Here is a 19,200-nt window from a genome sequence, read left to right on the forward strand (position 1 = left end):
ACTCACATTGACTGGTAGTGTCATCTTAACATTAGAAAGTTTGTATTTTTGTCTGTCACACAGATCTACTGATCTTTCTGGAAGCACTCAGTCTCTGAAGAAATGCACAGGATTGTTTGAAATTCCAGACTCACAAAAACCCACATTTGATGAGTTGCTCCAGTAGTAATGAAGTTAAGGATGACAATGTGCATAAGCATTCACAGCACCAAACTCTATAAGATCAAAAGTGAAAAAAGCTTGACTTTGCTGGACATAATGCATGCTTGTGCTGTCTTGAGGGAGAAAAAAGAGTGCACAACAAATGGCATCTTTTGTCAGTGCTTAAGATTGCCACAATCCACACTGAGGACTGGGGCAATTTTTGTAGAGCAGCCCTGTTAATTGTTGCTAAGATCTTCTGAACTAACTGGTGCCTTCATTCACTAGAGTTATTTCAGTTTAAAGTTATAAATGAGCCCCAAGTTTCTGCCTCTGCACTGTCATGGTCTTCCAAGAAGAATGATTCCCAGGGCTCAAACAATACACTGGATGGAAGATGGAAGTGCTGTCACAGGAAATACTAGGATGGTTCAACACTTCCTCTGTGAAGTTAACTAATAATAGGTACAAACACCTGCTTTCCAAAGAGCCCAACAGGCATGAAATGAGCTCCTGCCATACAACTTGCATTCCCAGAGCTTGCCCATCATTTGCTCTGAACCAAAAGCCAAACCTCCTAAATTTTTTTTTATTTTTTTTTTTTTTTACCAGGTGGAGAAAATTAACTGTTTCTTTCACAGACCATTCTCCTTAAGGGGCATGTAATGCATTCCATTACAACACTATCAGCTTGTCTTTGTGACAATGAACTTCTGGGTCTGAGGGACAAACTCTGAAGGAACAAAGCTTTTTCTTCATGAAGAAGGAACTAAATGGGCCTGAGAGTCTCCAACCTTCTGCTGTAATGGCTCTTTCCAGGCCACTGATCATGCTATCAGCCAGTGAGGTTGGTGTAGGACTGAATTCTGGCACAAATCAGGGACTGTAAGCAGCTGCAGGAAGAGACCATGTTCTGATGGTGTCTATTCACCTGGATCAGTTTCAATTGCTGCAGACATTTGATCAAGGCAAGGAGGTATCTTGGTTCAGTTTTCCTCTGGAGTCAACAGAGAGAAACAGGAAGCTTCCCAAGGCAAATCAAAACTTCTTAACTCCTAAGCTTCTTCATCCCTTCTAAAAGGATGTGATATTCAGGAGTATCAAGGCATTACTGGGTAAAATAACTTCTACAAATTATATTGGATGTGGTGCACATTTGAATGTGCTAAGAAGCATCTATCTCAAAATGCTTCTGATTTGCACTTCCTTTATGACACACTGTAAATCTTTTCAAGGAGTGCTCCTTGGATGGCATAATTATGTGGCTAATTATTAATGCTTAATTGTAGTATTTTGCCCACATCCCTCTTGAGTCATATCTTCTGTGTTACAGACTATCTTTGTTTTTTGCAAGATGACAAAAGACAGACTGCAAGTCAATGATGAGACAGCATTGCTTATTTTGCTCTCACTGTGGCTTATTCCATAATGTGAAGTGGAGCAGGTGATGCACCTATTTTAAGCAGAAGAGAGTTCCTTGCTGGCTCCCACTGCTGCAGTACAGATTCCCCATAAGGAAACAGCTCAGAGGAACAGAAGAGACACTGGAGAATTAATCACACTGCTCCTTCCTGATGAGAACACCAAGCTATTAGCTGACTTCAGGTAGAAAGCCCTGGGATTTGCTGCAGAAAAGGCTGGGGGTGAAGAGAATAGCTCAGGGATGGAGAGCCTCAAGTTAAAGGAAGAAAATTATACTCTTTGAAAGCCTTGGCAGGGGCGAGCGAAAAGCCCCTGCAGCAAAGACTGAGACAGCTACTGGTATCTCAGGCAACATTTTAATAAGCTCAAATCTCAGGAAGCTGAACTCTGCAAGAAATAATTTGAGGTTCATTTCAGTACTGAGAGAACCTGAAGGAAAATTTAGCAGGGAATCTCCATGGGAACGTTCTTTCCAATGCTATATGTTTTTCCCAGAGCAGTCTGACCCTCCACACACCCCTGCCACAGAGATCTCTCTCAGCAAGCCTCTTTCCTGGTAAGCAGAAAGGTGCTGACTCAGATCAGACAGGAGGAAGAGGCATTGGGCATGGGGAGTAATAGGGTAGAAGAATGGCAGATCTGAGCCGTTTGTGAAGGAAGGCAATGAGTGTCTTTCCATGAGAAGATTTTGAGCCACAGTTTCACACCCTGTGACTGTAGACAGGCTGAAGTGCTTGCATCACAAGACAGATCAGGGGGACCAGCTGGGCCACCACAGAGGATCAGAGCCCAGCAGAGAGGACCACTGAAGACTTGCTGGGTGGGAGGGAAACATGAGAAGAGAGAAAACTGTGGGAGCAAAGGACTGAAAGGAGTTGACAGGTCTGGCTGGTGGGAACCAGGGGACAGCATCTTTATAGGCTTTTCAGAGCTATTGCAATGATGGTGTTAGAAGCAATGTCCCAGTTGCTCAAAGAAGCTGAACTCAGACAGATTTCCCAGCTCTTAGTGATTCCTGAATGCATGCCTGAATGCTGGTCTTCTGCAGGGCTCTTCCAACAGCTGAAACACTCCGGAGGGTTAGGTCACTCTGAGTGCTGGAGATCATGAGCCCATCACACCAGATTTCTATCTGTCCCAGATGAGATACTGTATTGAAAACCTTTCTAAATCCCAACCTCTCTAACTGCCTCCTGCTCCCTATAACTGCATTTATTCAGGTTTGTAAATTAGCAGGTGTACCTAGAAAGAAAAGTCAAAACAGACTTTCTATGTATTCTTGAAACTAGGTTTTGGGAGCTGTTTTATCACTCTGCCCTTATCACCCGACAGTGCCTCCTCCTTAATTCTGTTCATTATTCCTTCCAAGAGGGCTCTTGCCCATGATAACTCTTTATGAAAGCAAATTCACCTTTCACATGAGGAAGTAAACATATGGTTGTATCCCTAGAAAAAGCACAGAGAGATGAGAAGCAGGGTATTTTAGGAAACCCAAAAGGTGATGAACATTTCATGACTTAAATTAGATATAAATGTTACTTGTACATATCCCAGCAGGAAAAGCCAGCGCAGTCGCAAAGGGACTGACCCCTTCTTTGCTCTCATTCTGACACCATGACAAAAACATCAGAATCATATGGATCCACTGAGAACACAAGGACATGACCTGCAGTCCTGCAGCTCCAAACAGCCATGACTCAACTTCCTGTACTTGAAGGAGAGTCAGAACAAGTGTCTCTTGGAGTCATGTTTCTGAAGTTAGAGAGAAATGATTATATGTCCACTGCGAGTCTCTGAGGTGAATGCAGTATATATGGTGCCAGGTCTGATGTGATCATGTGTATTCTCAAGAATTTGAGAGCCCCAAGTGTCAGTGAAGAGGTAGCAAATGCTCTGAGCTCATGATGCTGGGAAGCTCTGAACATACACTGATGTGTGCACTCACTTTGCCCTCTTTCAATACAAAGCCACTCTGCTTGGATAACATGTATTAATGGCACACAAAGCAAAAAGAGAATTTCTGACCTGACATCACATTAAAGGAAATGTTTAGCAAATCTGATGCAAAAACTACTTGGGAAATTTGCCATAGAACATATTCAGCCCAACCTCTTTACTCTCCCCTCTAACCCTTTAAGCAAATGTCTCTTTGCTTTTTGTCCCCCCTTTTTAGTTTGCTTTATATTTATAATTTAAAATAGGAAACAATTGCTTGACAAAGGATTTTTTGGTGCATTATGAAGAATACTATTACAAATTCTAGTCAGGAAAATGCTCCTTTCAGTAACTGTCTTATTGAAAAGAGGGTAATGGGAAAGAAAATATTTACCCCACACATTTGTGCCTCTTACCCAGAAGAAAAAAGCGTCATGGCTAGAAACCTTCTGCAGTCCAGGAAGAAAATCGTGTTATGTACTGAGTGGAAAAACAAAACTGAGCTTTCTAATCTCATATTCTAAGCTAGGTCAACTCTTCAAGCTGAATGGGGTGATCCTGGAGTAGTCACAGGCAATGAGCAACATCCTTAGATGAAAAAAAAAAAAAACAAAACAAAAGAAAGAGAGAAGAAAAAAAAATTAGAGAAGAGTAAGCAGTCTGGAGAAACATTTGATCCATCATCCAATTAATTCAATTGATCTACTATGCACCATGAATGAACACTAGATCATTCATGGGCTGACCCAGAATCTCTCAATCTGCCCTCCTATTAACTTCAGCTGGCTTTCAGGCCCACAGATGCTGTGCATTGAGATGCAGCTAAGTAAGCACATATTTAACCTTCTCCATGATAATTGTTCCACTGAACTCCCAGAATTACCCCACTGCTTACACACTTGCTTATGTGCTTTGCTTCTGTCATTGCCCAGAATTTCAATAGTATTGCTCCAAACATTAATTTGGCTCAATTTTTAATGAAATACTGCAGATCTTTGAAGGTGTTTGAACAAAATTTAGCACCAGTTTCACTGCAACAGTAGACATAGAATAGCAAGCAGTAGTTATGTCTTTCAATTTTTTTTTTTGAAGAAGGCTAGAAAAAGGTCTCTACCCAAAGCATTACAGTCCATCACTGTAATCATGTCTGACATAATGGGAATTTCATAGCAGGACTTAAAAGTGGCAAACACAGATCTAGTGCTTGCCAACTCCCTCCTGTAAATCTTACCTGCAAGTAAGTTTCATTTAATGTAGGGGAAAACTTGCAGTGTAATTGTCTTTTCCTTTTATTTTTCCTCTTCTTTTTAATAATTCCCAAGGAAGTACTTCTTTAGGATGACTGTTATTTTTTCATGAATAGGATTGTAAATATGTAATGGAACATAAATATTTTGTATTTAGAGTAATAAAAAATTTAGCTCTATAAAAGATTTATCCCCACTAAAAATAATTTGGCCTCAAATAGGAATCAGTGACAGTAACATGAGGCAAATGTTCCTTCTGTAAGAAAAACAGGGAAACTAAGCAAATACTCCCAAACACACTTGGCAGGGATTTGCAAAAATGTAAAAAGGAGTTTGCAATAGAAGCATCTACACCTTAGACAACAGGGAAGAGTCCTTAAAATCCTAAGACCCTCCTTTAAGGGCAGGTATAATAAGATAGTGTTCTACAAATGTATCCATTAGGGAGAATTACACCTCCCACACAGAGATAATTGTTTTATGGAAACAGAGCTACAGAACAAATACATTTACCCTCAGTCTGGTCCTGTCTTCCTTTTACACTAGTTAAAGCCCACATCTTTCAGAGGAACTGTAAAGACCCTTCTACCCTAAAACATTCTCTGGTTTTATTATTCCTACACACCAACGATTTTTTAGTAACTAAAATAATTCCATGTATGCAGATCAGAAGCCCATCCCAGACAGAGTTCATCCCAAGGCAATATTTCCTGTTGTCAACTGCTTTCACTTCTGTTGTACTCCTGCCATCTCATGTAACTACCTATGGGCAATCACAATTAACTAACACAGCTCAGATTTTCAGTTCAAGTACTTGAAGCAAATTCTGTGTGATACCTCCTAAGCATAAAAATAAATTTTCAGGAGAACGCCAGGCAAACTAAAGTCACAAATAAATGTCTGGAAATTAAAATCAACCTGCAGACTTTCCATGAACAGAGAAGCAGACTAGTTTTGGCAGGTCCATCTTTCATGGTGAATTATTCACCCCTCTCTTAACCTCTCTATTTTAATTATTTTTTATTTCATTGTAGGGCAGAGGTGTGAAACCACAATAATGAAATGAAAGTCGCCTGAGGAATTTCTCTATATGAGTCAAACTGAAGGAAAATGCCTTAAGAAGTACTGACCTGGATGCTTTCAGTACTTTTTCTTTGCTAGACTGAAGAAGGGTGCTTCACCCACCCATGCATGGCTGGTCTATGTGCACTGGCAGCAATTACACTGCAAAAAGCCTGGACAGGCAAGACAGGAACTAGGAAAGGTATCAGGGCTCCAGCCGCTGCTAGAACACAGCACATTCCGGCAGTCCTCCACTAACCATGAACAGCTGATGTACACTACAGAGCCGCTTCATATCCTTAAGGAGCGATGAACTCCAGAGAAGATCTGTAGCTACAGCACCTCACTCTCTGGAAGCAGCTGGGATTAACTTCAAGCACCCTGTGTTAGCTTCAAGACTTCCTCTGAGGACTAACTGGCTGATTTACAGGTTGAGTATATTCTGCTGCAAACAAACTGGCAGACCCTGAGTGGATTGCTTGGGTCAATCTCCTCAAAAGCACATGGGCTGGGAGTGCTTGAAAGGCATCCAGCACCCATGGGTAAAATGAGGTACTGGATACATCATTCAAGTAGGTATTGCCCCCCACAGCAGACCATAAGAATCAGAACAATGCTGTTCCCTTAAAGCTCTGTAACACTCCTGTGCCCACAAGAATTTGTTTGACAAGGGCTGAAGTTCCCTATCTCAGAAGCAACTCATTGAAATGGCAAGTCCTGTTGAAAAGACAATGCTCCAAACACAGCCTGTCTTCAGGTTTTGCTCACCACTGCTATGATATCTTTGAAGGAAACACATCATATTTGGAAAGAGCAGGACAGACTTTCAGCTTTGCATTTTTTCAAAAAACAAAAATTTTTTTCGTTATAGTATATTTTTTTAATGAAAATTGAGGAAACATCAGAGTGGAACTTATGGAAACTGCTAGACATTAATCAAATCCTTACATAAACTAATTCCTGTCCTCCCACATTGGATTTTCACATGTTCAGGCTGCAAGACAGTGTGACATGAGAGGTTTCTGATAAGGATGAAAAATACTTCCCACAGATTTCTTCTTCATTATATTTACAAATAGAAATGTTAGTTTCCTCTGGAAGATCATAAGAATATTTATAATAGGTGCCTTTTTAGCACTAGAGCTGTTATACTTTAGAAAATAAAATGTAGTTTTCCATTGAAGATTCCATCCATCCTGCCCAAAGACCCAAAAAGTACAATACAAAGAAATGAAAATGTCTATAGCACTGTAATTAATTTTAGAAATCTGAATAAATTATAGATTCTTAAAGCTACTGACTTTTTTGTAAAAAATATTGCTGAAATTAGGGCTTAAATGCTGCATTTTAATGAGACATCTAAAAAAAATGAAGATAAAATAATTATTTCATGGTGATATCTTACATATTTGAAGCCTAAAACAGAATACTAATATTCCAGTCACAAGCTACATCAGTTCTGAATAACAACCCCTTAATATTCACAGATTTTATTTGGACATATCTACTTACATAAATCCAAGAATTTTTTGATATCTACAACTCATCAGTGCCATATGCAAACTTATCAGACTGAGGACAACATCTGTCTAGCACATGCTTTTGGGTCTGTAAAGAATCAACTTGCAATCACAAGCTGCAAAACTATTTTAGCTATGCTTCTGCATTCCGAGTCAAGGCTGTGACAGAAAGTTTAAGAAATGCCGTCTGGTTTTACTGGTTTTGTGAGCAGCTCGTGGCTCTCTGAGGGTCTGATGTTCTCACCATGATGTTATTTTACTGAGTTGCTATTCTCAGAGATAATCCCTGTATCTCAGGTGCTCTGGCCTACAGCTTTACAGCAGAATTAACAGATTTCATTTAATGCATAGTATTCTTGAGAGTGGGCAGCCAGGAAAGCAATGAACTTCATTGTCATCCCTTGCATAAGCACTAGGTAAAATACATGAAATATGAATATGTCTCTGAAAGCAGGATGTAGAGAGGAAGACATCTGATTGCTCAGTGAGTATTTAAGCACTGTCTGTACTTTGCTAGAACTTCATTTACCCAAAATTATGCTTGTCCTGCTAATGGAATGTCATACTTTTTTCAGTGACTGTCAGCTCCAACATTTTCCATTTCCTTCAAGTCCACATGTCCCTGAAGAGGTACAAGACTAAGAAAGGGGAAAGGAAGTGGACAAAAGGTAGATTCAGCATTTTAAAATGTGTTTTCTCTTAGGTCAAACTGACTAAATTTCCGATTGGAGCCTGAAAAAATGAGAGGAAGAAGGAGATCCCTCTCCAACTGAGTTTAGAATAAATGAGGATTCAAGCCAGTGGGTCACTCGTCAACAGCAACTTAAACTGACCTTAATCCAGTGTTAGCACCACAAAGGCTCAGACTGTTGCTGAAGAAAACATACCAGTTTGGTTTCCATAAAACAGGCAAACTGCATATGCAAATGCAAGTTGTATGCAAATACATACAAAATTCTCTTTGGATACAGGAAGGACCTGGAAAAGGATGTTCAGGAAACAGCCCCTTTGAAAATGCGCACAATTTTTTTTTTTTTTTTCTCCAGATAATATAAGTTGTCTTCTTTTCTAGAAGAGTAATGCACTTTTCCACACTTGGAATGACATCTGTGAAAGTCCATGTTGAGGTGTGGCTTCAGTTGTTCCTCAAAGGAAGGAGGAGGCTGTAGCCTGCATCTAGAGTTCCCTGATAGGTCACGGATGGAATGCAGTTATTCCAAAGAGATATGTGACAGAAACAGTTATCTGTCTGTGCTTTGTTAGGAGGAACAGTTTACTTTTGAGACACAGACAATGCTTTCCAGCTTTCTGTTACCTATTAAGGTTCAAGGTTATATTACCACCGAAAGCAGACACTAGATTACTCACACAGTTTTATCAGTGCATTTCTGCAGTGTATTACAATACCCTTTCTGTGCTTCTAGCAGTCCTTTTGTGAAACGGGACTGTTCTGCAACTTGGACAAACAACTACAGCCAGATTTGTTTCATTCACAATTTAATGTGACCATATCAACCCAGTGCAAAAGATTTCTATTTTGATTCTTTTTTTCTTTTAGCTTGAATTGCTTCATCATACATGGAAAATCCAGAGAAAGAAACAGAAATAGTCAGAGATCACCTATAAATATCTTTCCAATGTATTCCAACCACAAAAAAAAACCCAAAGGAAATTGTTACCTTGGCCAAGAAGAAAATAACTATGCAAATGCCCTGAAGCACCCCTAAATTTCAGTGAGCACGTCAAGGGATCATGTGCCCACGTCTATTACCTCAGTTACACAATCTCCTTTTCACAAATACTTTTTATAACTCTGCATATGGTCTCTGGGTCAAAACTACCCTTGGAACAGAGGAGAGCAGATCCCAAGGGAGCTGAGGCTGTTTGGTTATGAGCATCAAGTAGCCTGATCAGATGTTGTCACCTGACTGCCCCTGACCTCCCATGGCAAATGCAATCACGTCTCTTCTGCCAAGAACAGAAGTTCCAGAAAGTTGTTATTCCTCGTTTGCAAAAGAACTTCTAACCGTCAGTATTTTTATCACATGTTTTATTAGTATTCCAATGTAGGTTTTATTTTACTTTTGGGATTGCACCACCCCATTTCTGATTACTTTGTTTTTCCTAACGTGTTAGCTGCTAAGCTATGTGTTTAAGTCCTGAGGAAAATATTAGCTCCTATCCTCTGTGATAAGAAAAGGCAAAATAAGCCCCCAGTAGAAACACTGTCATCTCCAGGGCACTGCCTAGCATTGCATCATATCACTGAAAACTGAATGTGCAATATTGGAAAGCTCCAATATTGCACGTGACAGTAGCCTCTTAATTTATGTAAACTAATGATAATAGTTGCCTTTGAAAAACTTTCCAGTTGTAACTTATATTTACCTCAGTATCTATAATTACCATATTTCGTGTACTGTTAAATTCAGCCAACTGAGCAGACTGTTAAAGTTTACAGAGGCTGATAGCGACAGAGATATTTTACAAGGGATGTACAATTTCAAAAATGAGACTTGTCTCCCAGCTGGTGACCATCTGGCATCCATGACTGTATGTTTGAGTATTAGGCTAAGTCATTATTGTGTCAGTCTCGCACACACAGACCACCCAGCACCTTACTGGCCCTTCTGCTCATGCCAGAACAGCACCTTTGTTTCTCCCTCAGGAGTGTCATTTGTGCACTGCAGATTACCTAAGAGCTGTTTCCTGCCCATGTGTTCTTTGGCCTTCTGCAAAAACACAATCCCTCCAGGGAGAAGAGTGAGGTTTAATATTGCTGAAAAAAAAAACCACTTTAGGAAATATATTCAGAGCTATAATTAATTACATCAATATATGTTTCCAGTCCCTTTTGGAATCTAATTATATTCTTACCCTTGACTCTCTGTAGCTGTGACTTCCACAAGCTAATTACAGGTTGGCTGAAAAAGCATTTCCTCCTATCTCTATCTCTGCTGTTGCTTTGCATGTCTTTTTCACATCAATCTCCTGCTATGAGTGGTCTGTTTCAAAGTCTCTTGAGCACTTTCAATTTGTTTTGAATAGCTCCTCAGAATGCTTTCTTCAGAAGACAATAATTTTATTTCACATAAATTACAGATGAAGACATTTCTGATTTATAGAAGAGTACATTAGTGATCTCCATTTGGATTGTACAAAAGAATTAGCTAACTGTTTCTGATCTTGATTTCAATTTGAGATAAAATGTTATGGCTGAACTATCTGTGAAGTGGTCCAGTTTATTCTCTTGAGTCATATTGATCCAGCATCACTCCTAGGTGACAAGTTTTTGTGCTGTAGCAATTTCAGTTGTCAGTAATCAGAGCAAAGTTCTCCATAAGTGTTAGAGATCCACATTTTAATTCAGACAGAGGCAGACCTGTGGCCACAGGTAGGAAACTTGGTGGCCTCTAAAATGAAAGAATCTTCTCAGACTGATTTAGTAGCTACTAAAAGTCAAGGCCAAAATACCTAACCTCTGTCATGCGCATGTTTCTGTAGCTACAACTATACCCCTCCAAGACCAAACTCTCTCCACTCTGGTGTAAATTCCTTTATTACTCAAACTGAGAGATAAAACATTTACTTAAAAATGTATTCTCCTACCCAGGTACAGTAAAGAGAAAATTGCTCTCCATACCCATGCATGCTTTTTCCATACAGACTTAGAAGACTTGGCATCACCCACATCTTTATATATTTGATTTATTTTGATAACTTATTCATTTTTCCCTAGTTCCTCATCACCAAATAATAAAGGAGAGTTCAGTTAATAGAAAACAATCAAAAGCTAAAAGCAGGGAAAGAGGGGCTTTGTTCTTGCCTATAAAATAAAGAAAAAGGTTCAATTAGGAGTGTATTTAAAATACAGTTCCAACTTTAAAGCTATATATTAGAAACAGATATGTATATAAATGATGTTCATCTTGTACCTTATTTATATATTCTCATTTACCATGCATGAAACTGATGACATTCAAATTTTTAATATCTAAGGTAGAATTGCTAGAGATTTAAGCACCATACTGAAGAAAATTTACTTTTGGCTGAGACCTCCATTAGCCCACCAGTGCTGACCAACACACCTGGAAATTTCCTTGAAAGCACATGAAAGTCAGTAAGGAGCTGTCAAAGTGCTGACAGAACGTCCCCAGTTCGTGTTGGATCTGTTCTGTAGGATTTTTACAAGAATCCCTCATGATCACCATCCAAATCTCAAATGGAAAAGAAGCAAACACTGGCATCTGTCTCACATGAGGTGTGGAAATTATTATAACAAAATAAACCACTACTCAGTGGGAGGAATAAAAAAGGGTTTGAACCTGGCCACAAAGGCCTTGGGCAAGCACTGTGCAAATAGCAAAATTTGAAAACAATGAGCACATCTTTATGGTCCCAGAGCCAGTTAGATATCTAATGGCATGTTGGGACCTTATTTATCCAGCAGCATGTGTGGGCATCATCTTCCTCTTTTTGGAGAAAGATCAATCTGACTCAGACACATTTCTTTTTCCCTGTCCCAAGTGAACAATCACACCAAGTTGTCTAGAGCAGAAAATCAGGCTAAAGAGCCTTGGGTCCCAGGAATACTAACTCTCACACAGTAAAGGCGAAACCACGAGCAGATATCACTTTAGAGATTTCCTCTCTCCTGTTTTCTGTCATAAAACTACAATCTCCCTGTCTCTCCTAGTTCCTCCACAATCCCATCAAGACTGCTTCATTTGGGGAAACAACAGCAGAACTACCAGCTGCAGAAGCCTGAGTTTTATGATGGTCCCCTCCATCCCAAACTAACTGTACATCCACACTCCTCAGCCTACCAAAAAAACCCCAACCTTCCCCTCCCACTCCCCAGCCATGCTACAGAACATGCAAGAGCACAGCTCACCCTTTTAGAGATGAGAGAGCCTGGGGCCAGTCAGTTCCACATACTTATAAGGGTCAGCTGTTGTTTACTGCAAGAAGTATTAGAAATGGGATTGCAAAAGAGAAACAGGCTCATAACACAGGCCCTGAAGTACAGGGATATGAGGGAGGCTTTCATAATAAATGGTAGCATTTCATCAGGGCCCTTCCCTAATTTTCATGGATCAGAAAAAAATCCCTTTGAAAGAGATGGTATAACAGCTTCTCTTGGTCCTGGATAAATAATCTGATTGCTCCAAAGGTAGAAGGGGCATGTCTTCCACTTTGTTCAGTGAGAGACATGATGAACCCTTGGTCCCAGGGAAGGGAAGAGATTCACCTGGACCTGACCACTTTAGACAGTACATTCTGTGACAACACAGTCAATGTTTTATCTGCTCTGGTCCCCATTTCTAAGTAACATGTATGTTCTTAATTTCTGCACACTTACAGGGTGTCAGTTTGCGATCTTATTTCTCTTTACTGTGTGCATTTTTATTTTTATTTTTCCCCACAGGGGCTTCATATCTCTCCATCTTCTAACTTTCTTACTCCTCTGAAGTAAATAATGGGTCATTTTTTAACATCTTCAGCTCCTCTTTTTCTCAAAGTCCACTGCTGTGTGAAGTGACATCAAAAATAGAGAAAAATGCTGGTATATCTGTGTAAGAAACCAAGAAGGAGTGTTCCAAACTGCTCATTCTCTTATTATACACTTCCATAATCCTCCAAAAGGTCAGAGACTGTGTCAGTACACTGAAGAATTTTTGATGACTCCATGGTACTCTCTGCATGAGGTGGGGAAGGCAAGCACAATGACGGGATTTTCTCACAATATTTTTTAAATCCAAGGAAGGATGTAGCCTTTTCCTGTTGGGGTGATTTCCAACAGCAGGACTCAAAATCTCATTTCTTGTGTGTATAATCTCTTGAGTCAGTAATATCTTACCAAAGCAGATAGAAAATTGGTTTTGTTTCTTTTCTGGCTGCATTTAAGCTCTCAAGTTTCACTTTGTTAGCATATTCAGTGGGCATTTCCCACAGCTTCCAGGCATTTCAAAGCAGGTTAATACACTTTGGGACTGACCTGAAAACAGGGCCTGAGTGGTCCTTTAAGTCTCTCTTAATGGATCAAATTTAGTAGGTCAAGTTACTCACTATGCACAAATGCTTGGGTTTAGTATGTTTATTAAGATGCTCTTTTTTTGCACCATGATTTTGCCAGAAATGCATGGATATTAGATGGCAAACAGCACAAATGGGATTTTGCCAGAAATGCATGGATATTAGATGGCAAACAGCACAAATGGGGAAGAGTGTATTGCAGAAGCAAAATAAGGTTGCATAAAATTACACCCTGTCAATTCTTCCCACTGGAAATGGAGAATTAGTAGTCTCAGCATATTCAACAGGAAAGGTGGTGGCCTGCAGGACTTAGCAAATCAGACTAATGCAGCTCAAAGATGAATTTGGTTTTAGTATTGTAATAAAAAACTAATCCTCCTTTTATAGGCAATTTTGTGTTGGTTATCTAATATAAGCAAACTAACAGCTCTTATCTCAGGTGCTATAATTACAGAGCTGAGCTAATCCACAGCCACTGAGATCTTTTCCAGCCTTCTATTCCAGGACCAAGAGGCATAACAGCTTGAATATAGCTACAAATAGCTATAGGCTTTGTCCTGTTTTCATGCCTTTATGATTTCATCTTAAAGTCAACGCTGTTATAACGTTGTTTACTGAATGTTTAATTTGCTGAACACACAGAATTCCAGCTGAAGCTAATGTGAATCGCAGGTGCTCAAACTGCTGAAAAGTAAACTGCCCCTTTTGTATTTAAATGTATGTTAATAGAGATCCATCAGGTTGCTGTGCTTCCACAGTGATTAAAGTATCAAAGAAATCAATAAATACATTCAGAAATAAAAAATTATTTGGGAAAAACCCACCTCACATTACATTTTACTTCTTGTCCTTCATCCCAGCTCCTCCCAAAGGACTAGAACACAACTTCCTGAAGTCAGTTAAAATCTTTCTTTTTGCATTTCGCAGACTTTGAGCCAGGCTCTGTGTGCCTGAGAAGAGACATGAGCCCGTATGACCCGCACGACGCCAGTCTGGGCTCCAGGCTGCAGTGCAGGGGGAGCACCGAGGGTGGGATGTGGCACACCAAGTGTGGCTTTCTCAGCACACTGCTCCAGCAGCTAACACGGAGATCTTGGCACACACTGAAGGCTGTGGTACACAGCAAACCACAACAGGGCTGCAAAAACACGTTTGTAGGCAGGGTCTTGCTCACCCTGCCAGCTCTGCAAGGCAGAGTTCTTGGGCTAAGCACGAGGCTATGTTAACAGGATGTCAGGGGAGATTATGTATCATTTCTACCATTCATTTCCTTTCCTGGACTTCAGCCTAACTCTTCAGTTCTTTTCAGGACATTTCACAAAGCATTACATAAAGTGAAAACCTCAGGCTTGTATCTAAAATCCAAAATTAAGCTGTTATTCATATGTCCTGGTCACCTTCAGATAAAGAACAAACAATGCCACTGGCCAATACATTTGCCAACTTTTGGAGGTCATCTGGCCTTGGCTGTGTGACTGAGAAGCTGGTCAGGCATTTAGGACCACAAGCAAGGGAGGACTCAGAAAAAAAGCTCCCCTACCCATCACTGTTTAGTGTAGCAATGCTATGGAGTAAATTTGTAGTTTACACAGTAAATTTACAGCCTTGTCTGTGGCAATACATCCTCCAGCCCTCCCCTTTGGCTCACTCCCCTCACCATACATCATGGAAAGAGCTACAGGACACAAGGGTAAAGAGGTGGATGCTTTGAGGCAGGTTGTTTATTTTAAGGTTTAAAGCTGTTGGAATAGGATCAGCTATTATCCTGTCATATTTTTTAAGCAGTTATTTCTATATCTGTGAAAGAAACAGAAAATTAATGTAAGTTATGGCCTTTCCTGAGACCTTTCCAACATGTTCATTTCTTGGCCTTTCTGAGCATGAAATCTCAGCTGCTGTGCTGTGTCCATCCTAGGACCAAGTGTTCACTATGCCTCTCTACTCATGCTAAATTGCAGGCTTCTGAGAAAAAAATTTATTTATTGAACAGACAAGAACGTATTGAGTGAGTCACTGTGTTTTTCTGTTGTCTGCATTAAACTGGAGTGAAATTGAAATCATGCTTCAGCCCTTATTTAAATGCCTTTTCTTGGCAGGAAGAAGGAGAGTTTGGCCTCCACACTCTGATTGGCAGCATGCTGCTTGGTTGGTAGCTAACACTCAGCCTCACTGGGTCCTCCCTGTTGTCAACAGGATGGATCTTTTCCAACAAAAGCAACATCCTGTCAGCTACTCCTTCTTCCAGGAACCTGCCTTTCCCTCCCCTGAAACTGCTCTCTTGCTCCAGGTTCAGGCAAGAAAACAGTACTGTGTGAAAGTGAGAGCTACAGAAGGAATAGCCATCAGACTTTAAATTCATGCTTCCTATGGGCTGGATAATATTCTTCCCTGTTCAGAAGGTCATAAAGAGTGAACAAAATGCAGCCTTTGTCTTTAACTGTTAAGGAGAATTAGTTAAAGGGGAAAAGTAGTTTTAATGTGAGGAAGTCATAAGGAAAGAAGGGGATATATTCATAGGAATCTCTCCAAATACCCCGTGAATATGGTCTTGGGTGTGCAGGAATCCCAGAAAGGAAAACTGAGTTATTTGGGACAAGGAGAACAACCAGGCAGGTAGTACAAAGACAATGATTGGCTTCTTGCCATCATCCTGCCACTGAGACAAAATCCCACACTTAGAGGCTCTTTTTAAGGGCATATAATGATATATTTCCAGATGTTAAAAACCAGCTGTGTCAAAGTGGAGCATTCTGGGAAGAGTGAGAAAAGGAGGAGGGAACAAGGATGGCTGCAGATGATGTGTCAGTTTCTCATTGCAGGCTGGACAGGCAATAGTCCTTTCTTTGATGATCTCTTCTCTGAGATTCTACATTCATCTGTCTTTAGCCCAGATTTGGAAAGACATCAGAGAGATACGGTTCATCAAAAAGAGAGGAAACAGAGCTGCTCCTGGGATGAGAGAACTACAAAAGTCCTTCCATTATCTCCAAGGGAGACCCAGGACCCCAGGCTGTAAGGGAGAGGGAGCAGACCAGGTGTTGGCAGCCAGGACACAAGCATATGTCTCTTCATAAATGAGAGGCATGGGAGAGAAATTGCTTTCACAAGGGGAAAGGAAAAGGCTGAAAAGCTGACCTAGAAACAGGGGATAACACACACAATGGGGAACATGCAAGAGAGCTGATGACAGCCTTAGGCATGACTTCAATATAGCCTAATAATTTAAAGGAATGGATTAGCTGAGAACATCCCATAAAGAGTGCACAGTGTTTTCAATTAATACTTAGGTATACTCTATAATTATAAAATACCTTTGGGCTATCCATTTTTCAATGATGTGTCTATATTAATCCTGTATATTTTTTCACTAAATGATGGCTGCTACTGACTGCTAAGAATGTTCTGCTTCAGCAAACTTTGATTTCACTTGCAGTTGTGCATTTATTAGGCAAGATTATCATCATCCAAGTTTCCAGGGTTGGGAATTCATTTGAAAAATATGGTCTATTTGCATTTAATTATCACATATTTACTGAGGAAAAATATAAACACGCCTGTTTTAGGCAAGGAATGGAGCCAGTAATGTACTGCAGACTTGGGATTGTGCTTTTTAATATAATCAAACTACTGTTATAAATAATTCACAGTTTCCACTGTGGAAAAAACTGAATATGGATTTCATGATAGGTTGTTGTGGAGATTTTTTTTAATTAAAAAATGGACACTTTACAAAATACTAAAATTACTAAGATTGTTTGTAGCACATGAAATGTTATTAAAATTCACCTTGAAAAAGGATGTAAAGGAGAAAAGAATCTCTCTATGAGAAGTAACTACCAGCTGCAGCTGCAAGGAGAAGAAAAAAGAAGAAATATATTTTTTTAAGACACCAAAGCAACACAACCAGACAAGAAGAGGAAATGTCAAATTAACTTTTGGGAAACAAGTCCTCTGTTCAAAGTTCACATAGTTCCAGACACTCAGACGCTCATGTTTTCACCAGTATCATTGACTCACAAATTGCAGATGAGGGATTCCGACCTTACAACAGAAAGGCAGAATTATTGAACAGGTATTAGAGAAGAGAAAGAAATCTCATGGCATTTCAGAATTCCTGCATGAGTTATTTCCTTGTCCATCTGCTGTGGTGTCCTCTGTACAGAAAGAACAATCAGCTTCCTTTCAGCAGCAGATCCTCATCTGGACTAGCACTGGCGCCTGCCAAGCTATTAGCCAACACCAGCACTCCAGTTGCACTGTTGGAACAGAGAGAGCCTGCAGGGTACTGGGGGGCTGATGGGCAGGTATTTGATGCTGAACTAAGGAGCAGGTAACCTGGGGGCACGGCTGATCTGAGGGGCTACAAACTGCTGAGAAATAAAGCTGAAGATGTCAGTGTTTGTGAGGCATGTCAGGACCACATGGAGGTGACCAGAACAAGATGAAGCTCTTTGAACTTCACTGGTAGCCCAGATACCAAGCTCACTTGTAAAACTGTCAGAGACCTAAGCAAGTATCTTAATCACACCTGAGACACACAAGTCATGCTGCTGTGAGAGACCTTACATTGATCTTAGAGAACACCTGCTTTGTCTCAACCAGCAGCTGAAGGCTGGGCAGGCCAGCCCAAGGTGTCTCAAGCAGTGCTAGACTCCTGTGTTTAAGTAACTGAACCCTACCTTAGGTGAGGAGCACAGATTTTGCTTGGTGGTCCCAGAAAGAGACCCTGCAGCCTTGGAAAAATTCATATTAGGTAAGGAGAAAGGAAACATGCTGCGTATTAAACAAGGTGGGGAAGCATGCCATGTAGTGACTGCTGTGGGAGTGGCAGAAGACCTTCATCATAATGGTAAATTCAGAAGTCTACACATGACCCTTCCTCAGATACCAGTCATTTCAAGCTGATGGTTCCCTTGATATGATCTTGTAAAATTACAATAAATAATTATTGCCTGAAACTTCTACTTTAAGTAAGTTCAAAGTGGGTTTCTCCCTTTTTAGCTTGATTTTGAGACTATCTGAATGTTTGCTTGAAATGTATCGTAAATTTCGACAGGTTTCATCTTTTATTATTGAACAAACTAATATGAATTCTTGTTTCTGCTACTGCAAGAAGTATAATATTCCCTTTCATTATATTGCTCTCTAATAACTATTTTTTACTTTTTAGCTTCCTTCCTCCTCTTTAGATGGTGTCTGTCAAATTTGTCATGTCTGTCTTCCACAGCCTTGAATTTGAGAGTCTGGTACATCAAGCAAGAGAAAAATCTCTCTGTACTAGTATGTTCTTTTTAGCAAAATCAATACTCAATGAGATTCTAATAGCATGAGACAGATCCAATTTTATATTTTTAGTAAGCACATCAAGAGCCTCTATCTTTGCCCTAAACACATCATCCCTTGCTTTTGAAATTACTTGCAAAAATAATTTGCTACTTCTGAATTTGATTTTTTCTATCCGCCTTTTTAAAAAATAAAAATTGTATAGGAGTGCATACATTGCCAAAAGCAAGTAAATATACACCAACACCTAAAGATTTGTGACAACTAGAACTTCAGTCTAGATTTAAAAGATGTTGCACAACCTTGATTTTTTCCCACCTTCAATTCACCACTACTGTCAATAGGCCTACTTAGGTGTGTAAGACTCACTTGTATGAATAAGTACTTGTAGCTATGTCCCATGAAGAAAACAAAAAATGCTTCAGGCAACTGGCCAGCTGATTGTTGATGACTTGACATTTATGCAACTCATTCTCCCCATGAACAATAACATTTATTGTATTGAGAGTTCAGGAACTGGGTATAACAGGAACCAGCAAAAGATGACTAAAATT

The sequence above is a fragment of the Ammospiza nelsoni genome, chromosome 3 (assembly GCF_027579445.1).
Source record: "Ammospiza nelsoni isolate bAmmNel1 chromosome 3, bAmmNel1.pri, whole genome shotgun sequence".
In the NCBI taxonomy this organism is placed as follows: domain Eukaryota; kingdom Metazoa; phylum Chordata; class Aves; order Passeriformes; family Passerellidae; genus Ammospiza; species Ammospiza nelsoni.